This window comes from Dermochelys coriacea, chromosome 6 (genome assembly GCF_009764565.3).
Source record: "Dermochelys coriacea isolate rDerCor1 chromosome 6, rDerCor1.pri.v4, whole genome shotgun sequence".
NCBI classification, from domain to species: domain Eukaryota; kingdom Metazoa; phylum Chordata; order Testudines; family Dermochelyidae; genus Dermochelys; species Dermochelys coriacea.
The window spans coordinates 55,700,160-55,723,874 of NC_050073.1; the positions used below are offsets into that span (position 1 = coordinate 55,700,160).

A 23,715-nucleotide genomic window follows, 5' to 3' on the forward strand; every position below is an offset into this window, starting at 1 on the left:
GCACTCTAGAAACGGGACAGTAAAGGGAAAAAAGGAACAGCACACCGGAAGTGAGTTGGAGAAGCGCCGTAGGCTGGGGGAGGGTGTTTTTGTCTGTTGCTCAGGTCAGGGGCTGTCACCCATTTCCAGGCCCCCGCTGCCCTCCTCTTGGTCCTTAGGTTGTGTGCATCCACCCCGAAGCCAGTGTCCATTGGGACTGGCATGGATGGGGTTGGCGTGTGTTTAACTGGCTTGGTGCACATGGCAGTGCCAAGGTCTTGCCCCCACCTCTCTAGAAGCACAGTGAGCTAGAGAATAGGTCTAAAAAGCCTGCCAGGCTTCCAGCATGGATGTGCTGGGCATTGGATCCTAGACCAGCCTGACAGCTCTGATGGCTACCCCAGTCCAGTGGACAAAATGCAGCTAGTACTGGCTGAACTCTACCCAAATAAACTACAATCCTTTGAGCCTAGAGAGCTAGCATCCCACATGCTCCTAGCTCCAAGAGCGGAAGCAGGAATTTAATGCGCATATCGGACTGACTCCAGTAACATGGAATTTGTAGTGCTGTCTATGGCATAGGTTGCCTAAAAATCCCCTATTCCATTCTTTGTGCATAGCTTGTTGAAGCATTCATCACTTTGGCTTAAAATTCCCAGGGATGGTCTCTGTTTGAAAATTTGAGCAAAAAAATGATTCAGTTGTTTTTGACAACAAGAGAGTATGTATGCATGTGAGAAAATATATATTTCCCATTATTTAAAAAAATTGACTTTTTAACAAGTATCTGAGGGTAGCTGTGTTAGTCTGTATCCACAAAAACAACAAGGAGTCCGATGACACCTTAAAGACTAACAGATTTATTTACCATCAATTTGGGCTTGAATAGGGACTGGGAGTGGCTGGCTCACTACAAAAGCAATTTTCCCTCTTTTGGTATTGACACCTCCTCATCAATTATTGGGAGTGGACTACATCCACCCTGACTAAATTGGCCTTCAACACTGGTTCTCCACTTGTCAGGTAACTCTCTTCTCTTCATGTGCCAGTATATATTTATGCCTATATCTGTAATTTTCACTCCATGCATCTGAAGAAGTGGGTTTTTTATCCACAAAAGCTTATGCTGAAATAAATCTGTTAGTCTTTAAAATGCCACCGGACTCCTTGTTGTTTTTGTAACTTTTTAACAGTTCTTTAATAAGTTAAAATTTGACATGGCACAACCCTCTCAGTGGAGCAACCAGTGTCTTTGGGAGTGTCAGAAAACTGATTTAGATTTACTATACTGAGCATGTGCAGTAAACTTTTTTTTGTTTGTTTTTTTGCTGAGCTCCTACAAATTTCCTAGAAACCTAGAAAATTCTAAACCTTACTAAAGGTGACTCAAAAAAAAATTGGGATTGTGCGCTTTTTTATTATTTATAAAGAAGGACTGGATTAAAAAAAGAGTTGCTTGGTTTTGACATTAAAATGTCTGTTCTTGTGTAGCTTGGAATACTTTACTGGCAAGAGAACTTGTAATATTATGACATTGCAATAGCCAAAAGAGTGAAAGCTGAGTAACTGAAAGATGAAGAGATTTATAATCACTTGTTTACAAATGTTGTTGTTAATAACTATTTCAATTACTAAGAAAAAATGTGAAGACACAATGTTATACAAGAGTAAGAACCTCAGCCTCTTCAATTAAGCTCTTAGACTTCTCAATAAACATGTGCTGAGACCTGACTTCAAACATGGATAATAAAGAAGCTACCGTTCTTCCAGATATGGGGTTATAGAAGAATTCTGAAAATACCATGGTTAAATCCTAAAACCAATGAAAAAGTATTAGAACTCAACAACTGCTAGTTAGAGATCTTATGAAAAGATTAATTTGATTTGCACAGCACATTTTAAGAAACTCAGTGGGTGATATATGTTTAAAGGCACTGGAAAGGAAAGTTGATGGCAAAAGAACACAAGGCAGAAAAGAAGATTGTGGATGGATGATGTGGTATCCTGGGTGGATCAAAAGGACTATTCATCCACAAAGAGATTAGTAGAGAACTGTACAGAATGGGTTGTTACCATGGTTGCAAACCTCCAGTCATGGAGGTGCCACATAAGAAGAAGAGTGTTTAGTCAAAAAATGTTAATATTTTTACTGCAGGTTTTTAATATGGAATATTGTACTGTAGATATTATCTGTATACTAGTATTGTTAATTTCACTAGTGCTAGGCCAATGGTGGGAAAGTTGCTTAAAAATTCTTTGCAGACAAGACCTCTGTGTTGTTGCTGTGTACATATACTTTTTATGTTTCTTTGTCAGCTATGTTTTTGGTTGCATTTATATTTTGAGATTACTGGTGGAAAAATAGTGTTTATACCGTGATGTGATTTGTATTGATCAATACTGGGATTCAAGGAAACATTAGACAAAAGTCTACATTTAAAATCTGGGGTTTTTTTTGTTTTGTTTTGTTTTTAAACCGACCTGTAACTCAAATGCAGTTTGTTTGCATTTGCTTTGGCTTCTGGGTGAAGCAAGCAATTTTCCGGCCAAACCAATTTTCCACGTTAAAATTATAGATTGTCTAAAACAGGACTGATTGCAGCCTGCTGCCTCTTCATAATATACGAGTGAGCAATCCCACCCTAGTCTTGGAAGGTGCAGAGAATGGACTGTGTGTGTCCTAAAGGGATCTTTCAATTTCTGGTTAATATGACTCTGAAACTTGTCTGTCTGAGCAAGTTGTATCAGTCTAGTTTAAGGAGTGATTTTTGTTAAACCAATTTCATCAAACTGGTGCAAAAGGCTGTTGTTTTGGTTTAAACCTGGCTTATTTCATTTTAGTTTAAGACAATTAGTAAATGGTTAAACTAAACTGAAATAAGCCACTCTTAGACTGAGATAAGTGTCCACACAAGGGGTGGTACCAGTTTAACTAAAATGGTTTAAAAACTCATTTAATTCTGTGCAACTTTCTTGTATTGACAAGGCCTTGGAGATATCCTCTGCTTGCCAGGAGGGTGATTTTGTTGGGGCCATCAGAAAGGAGCTGTTGTTTCTTTGGGGTTCAGGTGGCGGCAGTGGCTAGAGGTGTCCAGCACTTTTATTCTAACTAATCAGATCTTCCTACAGACTGTTTCTAAATTTACAGCCCCATTTCCTCTTTCCTTCTCCTTCCTTAGTCTAAAAAAGACTTTGAGGGCAGCAGATATTTTTAGACTGAGGACCAATTGATCCGGGATTTGGCGCAAACTCTGAGATCCATTTTCATTTGAACTTTTTTTTTTTTTAAATCCATTTGAAGGTAAATTGATAGAAGGAGGCCCCTTCTGCTTCCTGCATTACCTGCTACAGGGTTGGCTCATCAGTTTTTCTCCTCATTCATTTCAGGGATGGGGAGAACATGAGGGACCCAGGTGAGGAAGGGGAAGAGAGTTGAGGAGAGCCCAGCAGAGGGACCGGACAGAACATAATGAAAGGGAGAGACACAATAGACTTACAAAAAGAAAAGGAGTACTTGTGGCACCTTAGAGACTAACAAATTTGTTAGTCTCTAAGGTGCCACAAGTACTCCTTTTCTTTTTGCGAATACAGACTAACACGGCTGCTACTCTGAAACCAATAGACTTACAGTAGGTCAGGGAAAGGATAATCTTGGAGACAAAGAATGAAGGTGAAGCAAGAAGTGAGTAAATCACATTTCTTTGTTTTCCCGTTTCTTGGTGTATTGAGGAAGCAGCAGGCCGGGCCAGGCCAGGCCTGGAATAGCCAATGGGGGGGGGAGGGCAGAGAGAGCTGCAGGGCAGCACTCAAGGGGAGGGCAGAGCTACCTACAAAGGGAATCCTAGCCCTGGATTGGAATAGCAGGGGGGCTGCTGGCCAGGATTGAAAGTGTTCAGGAGAGATGTGTGGGGAGCACATCTGGAATAGCAGGAGGTGCTGATGGTCAGGAATGGGGTCCATCAAGATAGCTGGGTGGGAATGGAAGCTTTCCCTGTGCCAGTCCACATGCGGCTGGTGCTATTGCTCTTTTACTTTAATGGAGATCAACTACTCCCCAAATGTAAAAATAAATACATCTGTAACATTTCCCAGGTGAAACACAGTGCATGCCCTCTGCTTCCTGACTGTCCCCATAGCTCAGAGGAAGAGGCCCATGAGGAGAGCAGTGGTCTCAGTGCTGAGCTCCTGATCTCCAGAGATGGTGATCCAAATGTTTGCAGGGGAGCTAAATATGGTGAGCAGAGCTCAGGCTCAGGCTCAGGCTCAGGCTCAGGCTCAGGCATGGGTTTGTTGCCGCTGTTTCCTGGCTGAGTTCGACTCGGTCCCAGCTTTTCTGGCGGCGGGCCAGGTGGGAGGAGCTGGTTCTCTCTGTTTGTGTTGTCAAGCGGGCCATGCTGCCAGGATGTGGACGGTAGAGGGGGGAGGAACCACCGTGGGGGGGGGGCGGGGGTGGAGTTGGGGAAAGCTCAAGCATGTGACCCTGAGGCGGCTGCTCACATTACATCACTGCAACTTCAGCCGCGGCTCCAAGAAGTCAATATTAAAGGCTGGCGGTGCTCACCCGGTCGTCCCCTCGCCTGAGTCCTGGCATTCCTGTGCCCCTGGGACCATTTGGTCCGAACAGGACACTCCCTCTCCTGTGGCCTGTGTCATTCCCGTAGTGAGCCCGTCACGTCTAATCCCGGGGTTGCTGGCGTCCCTGGGCCACGGAGGAGCTGCAGGACGGAGCTTACGGGTAACTGCTTTCTTTTCCTGCTGTCCCGGGGAATCTTGGGATTTGCAGGCACCTTCTTGTTCTGGCTCTACAAGGCTGTGCCTACCCGATGCTGGCTGTACAGTGTGGTGTTCTCATGAATCTCATTAGGGTGGCCATTGTGATGGGTTTGTAGTGGCATAAGGAGATTTGGGTTGACTCAGAAAAACACCTGATATATTGTTTGAGCATAGGTGTGGACTGTGGACCCTCTGTGCAGCTGGGCGGTGTGGCAGAGGAAGCCATTCTGGCCCGTTCCCTAGGAATATTGTCTTCTGGCATGAAGAATGAGCTGAACTTTTCTATTTCCCTATGTTAAGTATCCTCACACCTTCTTGTCAACTGTCTAAATGGGCCATCTTGATTATCACGACAAAAGTTTTTTTTTTTCCTCCTGCTGATAATAGCTCATCTTAATTAATTAGCCTCTTACAGTTTGTATGGCACCTTCCCTGTTTGTGTATATATATATCTTCTTACTATTTGTTCCATTCTATGCATCCAACGAAGAGGGCTGTAGCACCCAAAAACTTATGCTCTAATACATTTGTTAGTCTCTAAGGTGCCACAAGAACTCCTGTTCTTTTTGCAGATACAGACTAACACGGCTGCTACACTGAAACTTTTCATGTGACTGTGATCCATCTTGACCTATCTGTGTGGGTATGGTTGGGAGGCAGCTTAGGTGGAGGGAGAAAGGTGCCAAAAGGGGGTGGGGATGCTTTTTGCACCCATTTGGTGCAATTTTGTTGCCGAGCTGCAAGGTACCCATTTCCTTATCTTCAGTGATAGGATGCAGGAATGGAGAATGATGGGGATGGGGAAGGGGGGGGGAGTTCCATTGAGCCAGGCTGTGGTCTCTCTTTAGGAGATACTCTGTAAGGATTCTCTCTGACATGCTTAGATCAAGCTCTGCCTCTTGTGTACATATTTTGGGGGCATATCACATCATCTGGTCCCCCACACATCACCTGGCCCTGCCTCAGTGTAATGCTGCAGCTCCAGTGGTAGGGGAAGGTGATAGACTGATGTGCCATGATGTTTGCAGTACTCCTGTACATTATTCATACTCTATTTGAGGAAGGGGCAGCTGGACTCTTGCCTGAATTCTCCTTTGTTTCTGTAAGTGGTTTTTAATTTATTCCCATGCATAGGTGCTGGTAAAAGGTTCTGGACTGACATTCGTTAGGAAGGGAGGTCCTTCTAATCCCACAACAGGTATAGCACAGGCAGTGGTAGGTCATCTTCCTCACATTACTGTCAGCGTTTCTCATCTTTGACCTGGAGGGATCACATCTAGGGGAGCTGCTGTGAGTTGACAATCCTTGGCCTCTCTGCTGGGTGTGCAAAATAATGCCAGTTGTGGTAGCTTTTTTTGTGTTGCGGACACCAGTCCCACTAGGAACTGACTGAGACCACAACTTATTTCAAACAGGGGCCATCCAATAGAAACAGCTTTTAGTCATTACTAACCTGTGCCAGATTGTAACTGGTGACCTAGGGGTGAAAGTCTTCAGATCTGATTTTAACCTCTCCAACACTGGTTCCCCTCCAATCCCCTGAAATGTCTTTTATTCTAAATGTGAGCCTTTTTGTTTCTATTCTCAGACAATGTCTATACTTAAGCTGCTACAGCGGCACGGTTGCAGTAGCCCTTCAGTGAAGCCGCTCACTACAACGATGACAGGGATTCTTCTGTCAGTATAGTTAATCCACCTCCCTGAGAGGTGGTAGCTAGGTTGACAGAAGAATTCTTCTGTTGACCTAGTGCTGTCTACACGAGGGGTTAGGTCGGCTTCACTACGTTGTTCAGGGGGGGTGGATTTTTCACACCCCTGAATGACATAGCCTGGTCGACTTATCTTTTTAGTGTAAACCTGGCCCCAGTGAAATAAAAGGGATTAAATCCCCTAGTTTGAATGAAAAGTTGGGAGACATTATTAATTTGTATTGAAGGCAAGCATCAAGACTCAGGGACATATAGTGCTAGGTGTTGTACAGTCATGGTATAAAAAAATGACCCCTGGTCTAAAGAGCTCACAGTCTAGATTATGACCAGAAATAACATGTGGATGAGACAAATGCATCGGGGCGGTGGTGTCTAAGGGTGAGGTATCAGTAAGGCCGACTAGTTACACATTAAGCAGAGTAGAGATCTCTGCTCACTGCCTGCCTAGTCAGGTGGGGAGTGGATCTCTGCTTAATGTATGATAATTTGTTAACTTTCCTGTGTCCTTGTCCTCCCGTTCTCTGTTCTCCATTTGTCTGTCTCATCCACCGGTTACATCTTGTCATAACCTTGATTGTGAGCTCTGTGGGGCACAGACTGTCTGCACAACTGGGAGTTGCAGGCTGAGTCATATATTGTCAAAAAGATCATTTTATCCTATATTTGAAATAACGTCTCAGATTTGACTTGCTCTTCGTTGTGCTTTGGCCCACAAGTTGGTCACAGTGGGCTCTTTAGCCTGAACCTGACCTGCCAGTCACTGGCAGTAGGGGAATGCCCTTGTCCCTGAAGTTCCCTCCATTTTCTTTTGCCTTTCAGTGGCCAGCTGCTCAGCCAGGTGCCTCAGCTTCAGGGCTTTACGGAGGGAAATTCCAGACTTGATTTCATTTTTCTGACTAACAGTTTGGCTTAATATTCCCAGCTGGGTCCCAGGACTGCATTTGCTTTTTGGGAAGATTTCCCCCTCAGCTCTGCTTCCCCTCTTGCAGTGTTTGCAGCAGCTGGTGCCCCTTCAGAGAAAAGCCAGAGACAAAAGGAAGTGTCTTTGCCTCCTGCTTCATCCCTGTGTCTCACTGGGGAGCTCAGCTGGCTCTACAGGCAGAATGCACCTTCTCTCATCAGCCCAGTCTGGGTGGAGTTGGCTTGGCACCCCTTCCCCAGGCATGGAAGGAACCAGATAGAATTGGGAAAACTGACTCCAGGGGCAAGCAGTTTCCTCTTCCGCACTCCCCAAGAGGGGTATGAAGCCAGAAGGGCAGTACACTACATAGAAAATCAAAAATTGTACCTGCAGCCCACACCAGCAGCCACGCTGCTGAGGTCAGCCACCTCCTCCCTTCAGGCACTGGGCACACTATGGACATTGTCAACACATGGTTGCTTAATGGTAGCTTAAATACAAGTAATCATGACTTGATCACATTTATAATGTGCAAACAGAATGAAGTCCAAACCAGTAATATATATACTTGGTGCATCAAAAAGGGCAGTTACACAAAGCTGAAAACAATTATCAGTCAGATCAGCTGAGAGGAATAATTTAATCAGAAAAATATGAATGATGATTTGGAATTGTTCAAGAACACTCTTTACTAGATGCCTAAAACCCGTCAATCAAGGAAAAAGACTGTACTGGTTAAAAAGACAACAAGGTTTAGGGAAGTGAAGGTAGCTATAAAAAAACCACAACATAACAAATGGAAGAAAGGGGTCAATACTAATTAATATAAATAAGAAACTAGAAATAGTGGAAAATTGAAAAGGGAAGCAAAGGGACACATTGAGAAATCTATGTTCCAAGGCGTCAAGAACAATAAAAAGGAGTTTTTAAAGTATATTAGGAACAAAAAGAATCCTCACAATGGTAATGATACATTACTAGATGGAAATGGTAGAATGATTGATAATAATGCAGAAAAGGCAGACATGTTCTGTAAATATTTCTGTTCTGTATTGGGGGGGGTGGGGGGACAGATAAATGTCATACCATAAGATGATACTCTTCCCATTGCACTAGTATCTCAGGAGGATGTTAAACAACAGCTACTAAGATTAGACATTTTTTTAAATCAGCAGACCCAGATAACTTTCATCCAAGAAGTTTAAAAGAGTTGGCTTAAGATCTTGCTTGATCATTAATGTTGACTTTCAATAAGTCTATGAACACTGGTGAAGTTTCAGAAGACTGAAAGAAAGCTAATGTGCCAATATTTAAAATGGGTAAATGGAATCACATGGGTGATTATAGGCCTGTAAGTCTGATGTCAATTCCAGGCATGATAAAAACAGAGTTAATTTAGGGTAATATAATTAATGCAATATGGATTTATAGAAAATAGATCTTGTCAAAATTGAGATATTTTTTGATGAGATTACAAGTTTTGTTGATAAAGGTAATACTCTTGATATAATACACTTAGACTTCTTAAGGTGTTTAATTTGGTATTGCACAACATTTTAATTAAAAAATCAGAGCAATATAAAATTAACTTGACATACATTAAATGGATTAAAAACTGGCTGAGAGGTCTCAAAATACAGTTATAAATGGGGAATCCTCACAGAGCAGGTGTGTTTCTACTGGGGTCCCAGAAAGATTGGTTCTTGGCCCTACATTATTTAATATTTTTATCAGTGACCTGGAAGAAAACTTAAAATCACCACTGATGAAGTTTGCAGATGACACAAAAAATAGGGGAGTAGCAAATAATGAAGAGGACAAGTCACTGATACAGAGAGATCTGGGTTGCTCAGTAAGCTGGGTGCAAGCAAACAATATGCATGTTAATACTGCTAAATGTAAATATATGCTTCTAGGAACGAAGAGTGCAGGCCATATTTATAGGATGGGGGACTATCCTGTGAAGCAATAACTCTGAAAAAGATTTGTGGGTCATGATAGTTAATCAGCTGAATGTGAGCTCCCAGTGCAACGCTGTGGCCAAAATGGCTAATGTGATCCTTGGATGCATAAACAGGAATTTCGAGTAGGAGTAGAGAAGTTATTTTACTTCTGTATTTTGTACTGATGTAACTACTGCTGGAATACTGTGTCCGGTTCAGTGTCCACAATTCAAAAAGAGGTTGATAAATTGTAGAGGGTTCAAAGAAGAGTCTTGAGAATGATTAAAGGATTAGAAAACATGCTTTATAGTGGTAGATTCAATGAGCTCAAGAAAAAGTTAATGGGTTACTTATTTTCAGTCTATAAAGCATCCACCTGAGGAACAAATATTTGATAATATGCTCTTCAGTCTCACAGAGAAAAGTATAATATGATTCAATGGCTGGAAGTTGAAGCTAGATGAGTTTGGACTGAAAATAAAGTGTAAATTTTTAGCTGTGAGGGTAATTAACCCTTGGAACAATTTACCCAGGGTTATGGTCAATTCTACATCATTAACAGTTTTTAAATCAAGATTGGATGTTTTTATAGGAATTATTTTGGTAAGTTCTGGGGTCTGTGTGATACAGGAGGTCAGACTAGATGATCACAGTGATCTCTTCTGGCCTTGGAATTGATTTCTTTATAAACACCAGAGAGTGTGCTAAGAGGCATTTGGGTCCAATTCCTTTTCTCTGCTGCCACTTCTGTAATAAGCCTCCAGGGATCACTGCTGATTTCTTGGGTGGACTTCCAGGGGAGAGACAGACCCATCTGGCCCCTGTAGATCCCATGCAATAGAGAGGGTTAGATTTTCTGGGGACTCCGTTCTTCAGCCCCGGCCAGTATCTTCCCAGAGAGAGACAGAAGGGGTCCTTGTTTTGATTCCTGTGGGTATGCTCACGCACACAAAAAGGGAATTCTTTCTTCTTAGTAGAGAAAAGCTAGTTCTCTGAATTAAAGTTAGGGGATAAAAATAATAAAATGTATATTTTAAAAACAAAATAGAGGATAGACTTTTTTAGGCAGAGTACGGAGTCCTGTGAAACTATGCTTAGAAGGTCTGGGGCTTCCCTAGGCATGCTATAGCTATTTAACTCTCTGTGTGTTCCTAGGGAAGATACCATAATAGAGGAATGAGGATTTTCTGCCTCACCTAAAAGATTAGGAAAGGATCAGGCTGCTGCTGCGGGTCACAGTGCCCTGTGCCCATCTGGCTGTTGTTTTTGGCTGCCACTGTGGATTGCAACACTTTAACGTCCAGCTTATTGTTCTTAGCTGCAGCTGCTGCAGGTTGCCATGCCTTGTCCTCGTCCCCATCTCCTCCCCTTAGCAGTTGGCCATGGAGTGATGAGAGTTGGGGGAAGAGCCCAGATATGGAAGAACAAGCAGGCAGTAAGGAACATCTTGGCCCACCATCTGTTTCTTTCTAGTCCTCTCATCTCCATTTTATAAGGCCAGAAGGTTCCTCAGTGTGCTCCAGTCCAAGTTTAACCTCTCACTGCCAAAGATAAATGTGGCGATATTCTGTGGTGGCCAGGGACTCATCATTTCTAACTGGGAAAATTTTTACTTGAAAGAAAGTTCTCACTATACAGGCCCTTCACAGGCAGCTGACTCCAGGCAGGCATCACCTCAGCCTCCTCCCATTGGCATGAAAGGTCTCTGTCAACAGCAGCTCAAGAACAATAAAAATAAAAGTGTGAAATGTATTTGACATTCTCCACATGCTTTCACAGTCAATACTAACATGGATGGTCAGTATTGCAAATATGATCCCCATCAACCTAAAAATCCCATAGTCTATGGACTTCTCTCTGAAAAAGATAGTGAGACACAAATTTGTTTCATCCACACATATGGGGCCTTCATCATGGGCATGGGCATATCAGTTTCCAGCTCTTAGTGATACAGTGGGAAACTTTATGGAAAGCTGAAACTATTTAGAATAATAGGATTATAAATCTACTTTTTCCTTTCTCCTGCTAGAGGCTGTAGAAAAGAATACAAATCTTATGGCAAGATGAAGCTGTCCTTGGAGTAAAACAAGAGGGAGAATACTATTTTACAAGTGGAAGCTGGAACTAAGCTTGGCAAGTCAGTTAATTGCCTGGTCAAATAATGTCAAAACTGACCACTTATTTGGTTGTGGTCAAACATTCCAGCAAAAATGCCCTGATGTAGGTGATGCCCTTTTTGGTTGCATCTTGGTGCCATTCTTTCATTTTTTAATCGAAGAACGTCTTGTCAAACCAACCTAATTTCCTTCTTTGACAGGGTTCCTGGCCTAGTGGATGAGGGGAAGCTGTAGATGTGATAGATCTTGATTCTGGTAAGGCTTTTGATATCGTCCCTCATGACATTGTCATAAGAAATGTGAGGCAATATGCAGTGATGAGCTGCCAAAATCTTAACAACTGATTCCCTCCTCACCCCATGAGGGGGTCATTGCCCTCTCCTGGGACTCCTGACCCATCCAACCCCCCGCATTCCTTGATGCCCCACCCCGGGACCCCACCCCCATCCACCCCCTCCCCTGTCACCTGCTGGGGAGCGAGGTGGGGAGTCCCAGCGGTGCTTACCTGAGGCAGCTCCCAGGAAGCATCCGGCAGGTCCCTCTGGCTCCTAGGGGCGGGGAGTGGCCCCTCCCCCCACTGATCACATCAAAAGTGGCACCTTAGGCGCCGACTCCGTGGGTGCTCCGGGGCTGGAGCAGTCATGGGGAAGATTTGGTGGGTGCAGAGCACCCACCGAGCTCCTCACTCCACACCCGGCCCCAGCTCACCTTCGCTCCACCTCCTCCCTGAACATGCCGTGCCGCTCTGCTTCTCTGCCCACCCCTCCCCCCCCGACTTCCTGCAAATCAACTGTTCACAAGGGAAGCCTGGGAGGACTGAGAAGCAGGCAGCGGCTTTGTGCTCAGGCCCAGGGTGGCGGAGGTGAGCTGGGGTGGGGAGCGGTTCCCCTGTGCGCCCCCGGGTTACCTGTTGCGGCACGGGCGGCCCTCCTCGCGCCCCCCCACCCCACCTCACCTCCGCCTCCCTGGGCCTGAGCGCGAAGCTGCCGCTTGCTTCTCACCCCACCCCCCCCCGGCTTCCCGCGCGAATAGCTGATTCACAGGAAGCTGGGAGGGTGGGGGCAGCGAAGAAGCAGAGCAGGGCAGCGCGTTCAGGGGAGGAGGCGGAGCGGAGGTGAGTTGGGGCTGGGTGGGAGCTGCAAATTTTCCCCTGGGGTGCTCCAGCCCGGAGCACCCATGGAGTCGGCGCCTAAGGTGCCCCTTTTGGCCAGTTGTTAAATTTAGAAGCCCTTTTAGAACCGGTTGTCCGTCATGGAACAACCGGTTCTAAAAGGGCTTCTAAATTTAACAACCCGCAACAAAACAAGATAAAAGATTTAGAAAACCTGACCTATGAGGAAAAGTAAAACAAAAACTTGGCACGTTTAGTCTTGAGAAAAGAAAACTAAGGGGCCCCTGATAACAGTCTACAATTATGTTGAGGGCTGTTACACAGAGGATTCTGATCAATTGTTTTCCAAGTCAGCTGAAGATGGACTAGAAGTAATGGGCTTAATCTGCAGCAAGGGTGATTTATGTTGGATATTAGGAAAAAACTTCCTAATTCTAAGGATAGTAAAGCTCAGTAGGCTTCCAGGGGAGGTTGTGGAATCCCGATCATTGGAGATGTTTAAGAACAGGTTGGACAAATATCTGTGTCAAGGTTCCTTCCCAACTCTGAACTCTAGGGTACAGATGTGGGGACCTGCATAAAAACCTCCTAAGCTTATTTTTACCAGCTTAGGTTAAAACTTCCCCAAGGTACAAATTATTTTACCTTTTGCCCTTGTACTTTATCATTGCCATCACCAACCGTCTAACAGATATATAACCGGGAAAGAGCCCGCTTAGAAACATCTTTCCCCCCCAAAATCCTCCCCAAACCCTACACCCCCTTTCCTGGAAGGCTTGATAAAAATCCTCACCAATTTGCATAGGTGAACACAGACCAAAACCATTGGATCTTAAGAACAATGAAAAAGCAATCAGGTTCTTAAAAGAAGAATTTTAATAGAAGAAAAAGTAAAAGAATCACCTCTGTAAAATCAGGATGGTAAATGCCTTACAGGATAATTAGATTCAAAACACAGGGAATCCCTCTAGGCAAAACCTTAAGTTATAAAAAGACACAAAAACAGGAATATCCATTCCATTCAGCACAGCTTATTTTCTCAGACATTTAAAGAAAACAGAATCTAACGCATATCTAGCTAGATTACTTACTAAGTTCTAAGACTCCATTCCTGTTCTGTTCCCAGCATGTATGTATGTATGTATCCATCCATCTCACCTAACTAACTAACTAACACTCACTCTCTCTCTCTCTCTCTCTCTCTCTCTCTCTCTCTCACACACACACACCCACACACCCTTTGTTTCTCCCCCCCCCTCCAGCTTTTGAAAGTATCTTGTCTCCTCATTGGTCATTTTGATCAGGTGCCAGCGAGGTTATCCTAGCTTCTTAACCCTTTACAGGTGAAAGGGTTTTTCCTGTGGCCAGGAGAGATTTTAAAGGTGTTTACCCTTCCCTTTATATTTATGACGACCTGTCAGGGATGGTCTAGTATTTAATTCTAATAAATAAGTGCTTTCAAATATTTGATCATTTTTGACATTATTTGGCAATCTTTGACCAATATTTGACCAGGAAATTCATCAGTTATTTTTGGACCTGTGAAATGCCCAACCCTAGCTGGAACAAATCCAGGGTACTGGGTGAGTCAGTAGCTGCTCTTGTCCCAGAGCTATCTGCGAGACTCTCAAGGAGCCTTATCTGGAGTTAGACCCCAATTGATGCTAGACTTTCAATTTGTGAGGAAATGGCTATCTCCTGATGTCTCCATCTCACAGAGGGGGTCTGCAATTGCAAAAACCAATCCTCCAAACAGTACCAGATAGTATCCAAAATGGATACATTGATGAAGTGATTACTCCTATGGACTCTAGAAAAACATCAACAAGTAGAACTTAGTACACTGTAGTGGTTGAAGTAAAATGCGTGGTTTAATTACCACATTAAGCCAGTGAAGCATAATCTTGAATTTCCTCCAGACGTATTGTAATGTGATTTGTATGAGAGCGGCCAAGCAAATGATCAAGTCTCTGAACTATAATGTTCTCGGTATGGTCAAGAAAAGGAAGTTTTGTACAAATTATGTTAAATGTCTTCTTAGGGTAAACTACTGTGATGTCAGCCCCACAAGGTTATAGAGCCTGACTCTGGAACCTCATTCTGATTCATACAGTCTTACCCAAATGGAATCCCTGGGCAGATATATCACATCACACTTCTTATGCATTAAATAGATTTCCTAATAGCTATTATCGCCAATCAGACGAGTTTTAGAAGTAGGTAGCTTTCTTTGGTGGGATCCAGTATTGTACCTTTAATTCAGACAAGTAGCCTTTATAACTGTTATAGCATTCATTTCCAAGTAATATTCAAGAAATACTTTTCCTTCTGTTAAGCATCAAATCCAGTCTTTAGGAACATTGGCAATCTCATGTCAGAGAAGTTACAGATCTCCTGTAATGAGATCTGCTAGGTAGCCACATGGCCATCAAGACATACATTCTCTAAAATACTATATATATTGGACATTCAGACTTTAACCTTTGTTAATTTTCAGCAGGTTTTCTCCACATCTTAATGCCTAGAGAAAAATAGAGGATAATATAATGTATTATGGATATCTATATTTAAAGGATGATCTTACTTCCTACTCTGGAGACATACTGCTGTGAAAATCCCATTGCAATGAATCTGTGGACCTTAGCAGGATGAAGAATAGGAAAATTTATTTGTACAGACCTGCAAATTTCCTTTCTTCAAGTAATAAGTTTCACAGATCCAGTCCACTCTGAATACAAAAGGATCATCCAGAAAATTGGCATTAAAAGGTTCAGATTTATTTCATTAGGGGAAACTATTATTATTTTTTCTTCAAAATATGTTTAGCACGATCTGTACTTTGGGAAAACAGAACTGTGTCATCCTGGCTGTGGAAGTTGTCTCAGCTGAAGGGAAGTTCAGGCAGTGGGGCATTCCTCTGCTGCATGTGACTGACCGTTTTGGTTCTGCACCCCAGCTGTGAGCAGGCTTAAGAACCCATTATAATGGATCTGTGGACATTATTACTCAAAAAAACATTTTTTTTTACCTAAATACAGGTAAATTTCCCTGTTGTTTTGATCCCATGATGTATTGTTCTCAGTTTATTTGATCCTCAGATCAGTTCTTCCGCTAATACGTAAATGTGAGATTTGAGCTCATTTCAGCTGGAATTCCAGAAGGACCGATACATGTAATGTTATTGACCCTGTGGCCTATGCTGGACTGGATTGTGTTAGGGATGGGGCCTTTGGAGGCACCTAAATCTACTGAGTATTTGGAGACTTCCTGTTGGAATGGGAAGCTCTTGCTTCCCATCTGATGGGTGTGCTCTGAGTGCAGCCCTTTCACTGGCTGGCCCAGAACCAGCAGACTGTGCCTGACTCCAGGACTGTTTTCCAGCTGAGCATTTGTGGTGATGTCAGAGGCTGTGAGAAGGGACAATGCTTGGCAGGACAAAGTCTGCAGAAAGTTCAACTCCACATTTGGACTAATGCCTCAGAGGGAATTAGATCTACACACGCACTCTGTTACACAGACTGTCGCACGCCCTCTCACATGCTCTCTTGCTGTCACACAGATCCTCTCTTATTTGCACAGACCTTTTAACCCACCCCACCCATTATTTTTCATTCTGCATCTTTACAGAAGATTTTTGGTTTCCTTACAAGCTGTTGCAGCACATTGAGTTTCTTCTTTTCTTCAGTGTTTAATTGAATTTGGCCCAAATAGCAGAAGTGCAGTGGTCATGCTGACTAGAGCCAGGCAAAATATGGCCAAATGTTGTGCAGACGTCCCTCACACAGAGCTCCTAAAGTCCTTGCTCCTGACATGCTGTGAACCCCATCCACTATTCCAGTCCTTTCCCCCTGCACCTTCACATCTCTGTTGATACCCCCAAATACTTCATGGTATCATCTGATAATCCAGTTCTGGGTTCCCCAGTCCAGCTTTACTGCTGCACCTCAGTCTTGGCCCTTGTGTTCCATTATCTTAAATGTAAAGACAGTAAATCCTGCCAAAATATTTGGGTTTTGGACATATGGGGACTAGCCTGAGATATGCAGTATCAATAGTTGAGCTCATTTATTTTGAAGTGACTATCTAGTGAATTAAGACCCCAGTCCCAGTATCTATCTAATTTATGTTTTTATGTAGGCAATGTAATATGGTGTCATCATATCTTCCTTCCTGGCCACTATATGCAGACAGGCTGTTACTGCTGTTAATAGAAATAAAAACATTTTCCTGCTGGTCTTTGGAATCTTCATGATTTTCCTGCCCATTTCTCAACCCAGTACCAAATCTCTCTCCTCCTTTATTAATTATTATTATTATTTTATTATTATAATTTATTTATTTGTATTACAACAGAACCAGCAGGCATCAGTCAGGGCCCCATTGCATTCGGGGCTATACAGACACACTATAAAAAGAGTCCATGCTCCCAAGAGCATACAGTTTAGGTCAGTGATTTTCCAACTTTTTTTCTGGCGACCCAGTTGAAGAAAATTTTTGATGCCTGCGACCCAGTGGAGCTGGGGATGAGGGGTTTGGGGTATAGGAGGGGCTCAAGGCTGGGACAGAGGGTTGGGGAGCGTGGATGAGGGCTGCAGGATGGGGTCAGAAATGAGAGGTTCAGGGTGTGGGAGGGGGCTCTGGGCTTGGGCAGAGGGTTGGGGTATGGGATGGGATCAGGACTCTGGGCTGTGGGGTGCAGGTTTTGAGGTTGGGCCAGGGATGAGGGTTTTGCAGTGCAGGAGGGGGCTCCAGGACTGGGGGGGCTCAGGGCTGGGGCAGGGGATTGGGGCACAGACTTACTTCCAGCGGCTCCCAGTCAGCGGCGCAGCCAGGGTACAGAGGCAAGCTTCCCGTCTGTCCTGGTACCACAGACCGCGCTGTGCCCTGGAAGTGGCCAGCAGCAGGTCCGGCTCCTAGGTGGAGGTATGCAAATGGCTCTCACCCGCAGGCACCCCCAGCTCCCATTGGCTGGGAAGCATCCAATGGGAGTGCGGAGCCGGTGCTCGGGCAGCGCGCGGAGCCCCATGGCCTCCCCTGTCTAGGAGCCAGACCTGCTGCTGGCTGCTTCTAGGGCACAGCGCAGTGTCGCAGCCTGCCTTAGCCAGGCAGCACCATCGACAGGGCTTTTAACGGCCCGGTCAGCAGTGCTGATCAGAGCCACTGTGATCCAGTCCCTTCCATTCTGTGACCCAATTCTGGGTTGTGACCCATGGTTTGAAAACCACGGATCTAGGTTATGGCAAGATGCAACAAGTTGATGAAACAGACAGTAGAAGAGAGAGAGAGGGAGGATGACTTAACAAAAAAAGAGTATATTATTGTACAATAAGCATTACTGTCGCTCTCTCTTACTCCCCATCCCTCTCTTCTGTTTTCCTCCTATTTCTTATCCCCTGGTGTGGCAGGACAGAGGTAAACCCCTTTAAGGCCCTGCCAAAATGCTGGCTACAGCCTGCTCTCTGGCCAGGAGGCCAGAGGTAGAGACACAGGTATTCAACAGGGAGCCCAGCTGCAAGCCCTAATGAGGGCTGGCTCAGAGAAACATGCTGAGCTAAGTACTGACAGCTGGGCTGAGGCACAAGAGGGCTATAAAAGCCTCAGGCAAACCTCAGTGAGTAGGCTAGCCTGGAAGGAGACAGGAGGGTGGCACTGCTGTCTCCTTACCAAAGAAGGATGCCATAAAAGCCAGGAGACCCTGGAGAGGGTCTGTGGGGCGCTAGCTGTTGGGAGATCTGGGAACTGCACAAACACTGTAAATAAAGACACTTGGGTGATCCAGCAAAATAAGGCATGGAAGATTCTTTATTATACCAGCCTAAACAGCGGGTGCAGGCTCAAGAGGGAGGAAGCCTGCAGAGACCCTGTGACACCTAGGCACCAGAAGTTGCCCAGTTTTGTGGAAATTAGAGCGGCAACAGGCCTGTTTGACAGAGAGAAATCTAGGTTTGGGAGTAGGAGGCAGGAACTCCTGAGTTCTAGTCCTGGCTCAGCTGCTCGCTCACCAGATGGCCTTGGGCAATTTACTTGCCCTCCCTGTGTACTCTGCTTCCCTGGGATAACTTTTCTGTTTATTTTCTATCATTTCTTAAATGTCAATGGTAGGTTGGGCCATCTCCTTGCCCAGAGGAATTAGTGACAATTAGAGGTTCATACCAAGGAGTTGCGCTGGGGCACTATGGGGAATCCAGAGCATGCAATGTTATTTTTGATTTTTCATTGTAATTCTTCCTCCCCTTTCTCTTCTTGTATAGTGCTGGGCTGCAGAAGGCCATTGGGAGGCAATGATCATGATAGTGGTCTCTCTTACCTTCCAGGATTTTGGGAGGGGGGGATGGTTAATTTGCCTGTTTCTAAAGGGTTTTGCAGATAAAAAGTACTAAGACGTTTGGATGCTATCTGCTTCATTTCCCACTGCTCCCACAGGGAGCAGACCAGGATTGGACCCTGAAATGTCATTTTGGCCTTTGAGTTGTTTTAATTACTGCCAGGATGAGGCTTCTGCCATTTTCCTTGCAACACCCTGTCAAGCAATTATTCCTAATATTCAACCTTTGCTCTTCTCTGACCTCTCTCCAATTTGTGAACATCTTTCTGGGACTGAGGTGGTATTTCCCCAGATCCATATGGAAAGGAACTATTAGTCCCCAGAGCATAAGTGTGGATTGAGGGTCACAAAGGACAAGTGCAGGATCCCAGGTGTGGTCTCTTCATTTCACAATGGCTGGAGAATCTTCACTTCTCTGCAAGCTTCATTTTAAGATCAATTTTTGGTCCCCAGCCAACAACTCCCTGTATATATGTCCCATTGCACCATTCTGAAATATGGGCATTTCCCGTGGCCTTTCCTACCCCTCTCCTTTGAGTAACATTCCCTGAAAATGGACCAAGGAAAATCTAGATCTTAGAACTGGTGCCTCAAAGAAAAGCTGGTTGTCACAATTTTTTCTAACCATATATAATTAGCTCTGTGCAGAATGGGTATGAATGACTGACTGAAGCTAGAGGAGGAATAAGAACATAAGAATGGCCACAGTGGGTCAGACCAAAGGTCCATCTAGCCCAGTATCCTGTCTGCCGACAGCGGCCAATGCCAGGTGCCCCAGAGGGAGTGAACCTAACAAGTAATGATCAAGTGATCTCTCTCCTGCCATCCGTCTCCACCCTCTGACAAACAGAGGCTAGGAACACCATTCCTTACCCATCCTGGCTAATAGCCATTCATGGACTTAACTTCCATGAATTTATCTAGTTTTCTTTTAAACCCTGTTATAGTCCTAGCCTTCACAACCTCCTCAGACAAAGAGTTCCACAGGTTGTCTTTGCACTGTGTGAAGAACAACTTCCTTTTATTTGTTTTAAACCTGCTGCCCATTAATTTCATTTGGTGGCCCCTAGTTCTTATATTATGGGAACAAGTAAATAACTTTTCCTTATTCACTTTCTCCACACCACTCATGATTTTATATACCTTTATCATATCCCCCCTTAGTCTCCTCTTTTCCAAGCTGAAAAGTCCTAGCCTCTTTAATCTCTCCTCCAATGGGACCTGTTCCAAACCTCTAATCATTTTAGTTGCCCATCTCTGAACCTTTTCTAATGCCAGTATATCTTTTTTGAGATGAGGGGACCACATCTGTACGCAGTATTCAAGATGTGAGCATACCAGGGATTTATATAAGGGCAATAAGATATTCTCTGTCTTATTCTCTATCCCTTTTTAAATGATTCCTAACATCCTGTTTACTTTTTTGACTGCTGCTACGCACTGCGTGGATGTCTTCAGAGAACTATTCACAATGACTCCAAGATCTTTCTCCTGATTTGTTGTAGCTAAATTATCCCCCATCATATTGTATGTATAGTTGGGGTTATTTTTTCCAATGTGCATTACTTTACATTTATCCACATTAAATTTCATTTGACATTTTGTTGCCCAATCACTTAGTTTTATGAGATCTTTTTGAAGTTCTTCACAGTCTGCTTCACAGTCTTAACTATCTTGAGCAGTTTAGTGTCGTCTGCAAACTTTGCCATCTCATTGTTTACCCCTTTCTCCAGATCATTTATGAATAAGTTGAGTAGGATTGGTCCTAGGACTGACTCTTGGGGAACTCCACTAGTTACCCCCAGGGGTGAAAGTAACTTAAAGGACTTACCAATACTCCGGAGTCTTGAGCGGGGGCAGGGGAGTGGCCTCGACTGGAAGAGGTGTGGCTTCAACCAGAAGAGGCGGGGCCTTTAAATACATGGGCCCTTTAAATCAAGATTTAAACACCCCAGGGCTGTGGCTGGGAGCCCCGGGGCCTTTAAATCACCCCCGGAGCAATTTAAAGGGCCCCGGGCTCCGGCCACTGCTACCGTAGTGGAGCTTGGGCGCTTTAAATCGCCACCGGAGCCCTGCCACCACTACCCCAGGGCTCCAGCAGTGGAGTTTGGGGGGCGTTTTAAAGGGCCCAGGGCTCCTTGCAGCGGCTGGACCCCAGGCCGTTTAAATCACCTCTGGAGCCCTGCCGTCGCTACCCTGGGGCTCTGGCAGCAGGGCTCGGACAGTGCTTTAAAGGGCCCAGGGCTCCCTGGAGCGGCCAAAGTCCTGGGCACTTTAAAGCACTGCCCAAAGCCCCACTGCCAGAGCCCCTGGGGTAGTGGGGGCAGGGCTCTGGCAGCGCTTTAAAGGGCCTGGAGCTCCGGCCTCTGCGGGGAGCCCCGGGACATTTAAAGCGCCAGCCTGGGGAAGCCGGTCTGGTCCAGCAAGATGTACTGGCTCTTGCCAGTACGCCATACCAGACCATACTGGCTTACTTTTACCTCTGATTACCCCTCTCCATTCTGAAAATTTACCATTTAGTCCCACCCTTTGTTTCCAGTCTTTTAACTAGTTCTCAATCCATGAAAGGATCCTCCCTCTTTTCCCATGGCAACTTACTTTACATAAGAGCCTTTGGTGAGGGACCTTGAAAAAGGCTTTTTGGAAATCTAAATACACTATGTCCACTGGATCCCCCTTATGCACATGTTTGCTGACCCCTTCAAAGAACTCTAATAGATTAGTAAGACATGATTTCCCTTTATAGAAACCATGTTGAGTTTTGCCCAACAATTTATGTTCTTCTATGTGTCTGACAATTTTATTCTTTACTATTGTTTCAACTAATTTTCCCGGTACCGACGTTAGACTTACCAGTCTGTAATTGCCAGGATCACCTCTAGAGCCTTTTTAAATATTGGCGTTACATTAGCTATCTTCCAGTCATTGGGTATAGAAGCTGATTTAAAGGACAGGTTACAAACCATAGTTCTGCAATTTCACATTTGAGTTCTTTCAGAACTCTTGGGTGAATACCATCTGGTCCCGGTGACTTGTTACTGTTAAGTTTATCAATTAATTCCAAAACCTCCTCTAACGACACTTCAATCTGTGGCAATTCCGCAGATTTGTCACTTACAAAGGACGACTCAGGTTTGGGAACCTCCCTAACATCCTCAGCCGTGAAGACTGAAGCAAAGAATTCATTTAGTTTCTCCGCAATGACTTTATCGTCTTTAAGTGCTCCTTTTGTATCTCGATTGTCCAGGGGCCCCACAGGTTGTTTAGCAGGCTTCCTGCTTCTGATGTATTTAAAAAACATTTTGTTATTACCTTTTGAGTTTTTGGCTATCTGTTCTTCAAACTCCTTTTTGGCTTTTCTTATTACATTTTTACACTTAATTTGGCAGTGTTTTTATGCTCCTTTCTATTTACCTCACTAGGATTTTACTTCCACTTTTTAAAAGATGCCTTTTTATCTCTCACTGTTTCTTTTACGTGGTTGTTAAGCAACGGTGCCTCTTTTTTAGTTATTTTACTGTGTTTTTTAATTTGGGGTATACATTTAGTCTGGGGCCTTGTCTATACTAGAAAAGTATAGCTATATCAACAAATTCTCCTAGTGGAGACTCAGTAAAGCAGTGGGGCATGCAAATTCTCTCTCTCTCTGCTGACATTTGGTAGAATTTATAAGAAAACTGAGACAGGGACTAGTTCTCATTTTCAGCCTTCAAATTGGCCAGGGTGAGCTATCACTGCACCTAGAACGTTTAAGTGCAGATCAGCAACTTGTCTGGTGAGCTGCAAGCTTCTCAGCTTTAGTTCCTCAGACCAGGGTTTTGGTTGTATCAGGCTGTTTCCCAGTAGAATTTTTCTGTAGGCTTCCAAGGCCTGGTCTACACTTAAAAGTTTTATTATCACAGCTATGTCAAGAGTGTGAAAAAAATTACACAGACCTCCAACCAACATAGTTATGACAGTTATACCAACAAAATGTTCTGTTCCCAGTATAGCTTTTTTGTTCAGGGAACCAATATAAACTATACTGGCAAAATAAATCTTTTGCTGGTCTAAGCTGTGTCTCCACTAGGAGGATTTGTTGATCTAGTTTATACTTTTCTAGTGTAGACAAGGCCCAGACTAAACACCCCTCCTCTGCTCCCCTACACAAGCAGCTGAGCAGACCTGTCTTTGTTTCCCTGTTGGAAAGAGGGGTCTTTGTTGGTGTGTTTTTTCTCTGCTCCTCCTCCTGGGAGGAGCACAGATGGGATTTGTCCTGTTTGAAGTCCCTGTCAAAGTCAAAGCCACTTTGTGTTTCCTGCCATCCAAAAGTTGGTGCTGATAGTGAAGTCAAACTGATGCTGAGCTGAAGTCAAAGCCAAGCTCCCAGGGTTGCTGCAGTTCAGTTTCAAAATAGCAGGCTCTGCTGCTGTTCTCCCATGCAGGTGCTGCAGGGACCTATTTAGCTTCTAAGCAGCAGCTGGACTCTGTCACCCAATTGGGATTATGTCTTTGGGAGCCATTCCTCTTGTGGAGATAGTGGTGATGAGGGGTGACTGCCATTCCATCACTTGTGTATTGTGGTTTGTGTGTGTGTGTGTGTGTGTGTGGGGGGGGGGGTGTGTGTGTGTCAGGGATCATCACGATAACATCTTCCTTCCTGAATCCCATACATGCCTTGATTTCTGCTCTCCCTAAGGTCGTATATGCTCTAGATTTGCCTGCGGCTCAGGACCCAACATGGGTCATACTGATAGGTACAGTATAAAATCCCAGTTAGAATAGAATAGTATGGAGTTGAGTTAGGGCTTGTCTACACAAACTTTTAGTTTGTGGCAAGCTGGGGTGTGAATCTACCTTGTGCTAACCCACTGCACA

General features: G+C 44.3%; 1 protein-coding gene across 5 annotated transcripts in view; it reads left to right on the forward strand.

Moving 5' to 3' along the window:
* The window catches only part of NR1H3 (nuclear receptor subfamily 1 group H member 3), a 58,396-nt gene that overhangs the window by 631 nt on the left and 34,050 nt on the right, over positions 1–23,715 (forward strand). Inside the window, exons 1-2 of one of the 5 annotated variants that reach the window (XM_038407306.2) lie at positions 4,457–4,714; positions 11,623–11,677. The exons of 1 other annotated variant lie outside the window; for it this stretch is intronic. The gene's annotated coding sequence lies outside the window, so the exon portion shown is untranslated. Of the gene's footprint in view, positions 1–4,456; positions 4,715–11,622; positions 11,678–23,715 lie in introns of those variants that run through there. 3 more of the 5 variants (XM_038407301.2, XM_043515802.1, XM_038407303.2) reach the window with 3 other exon arrangements.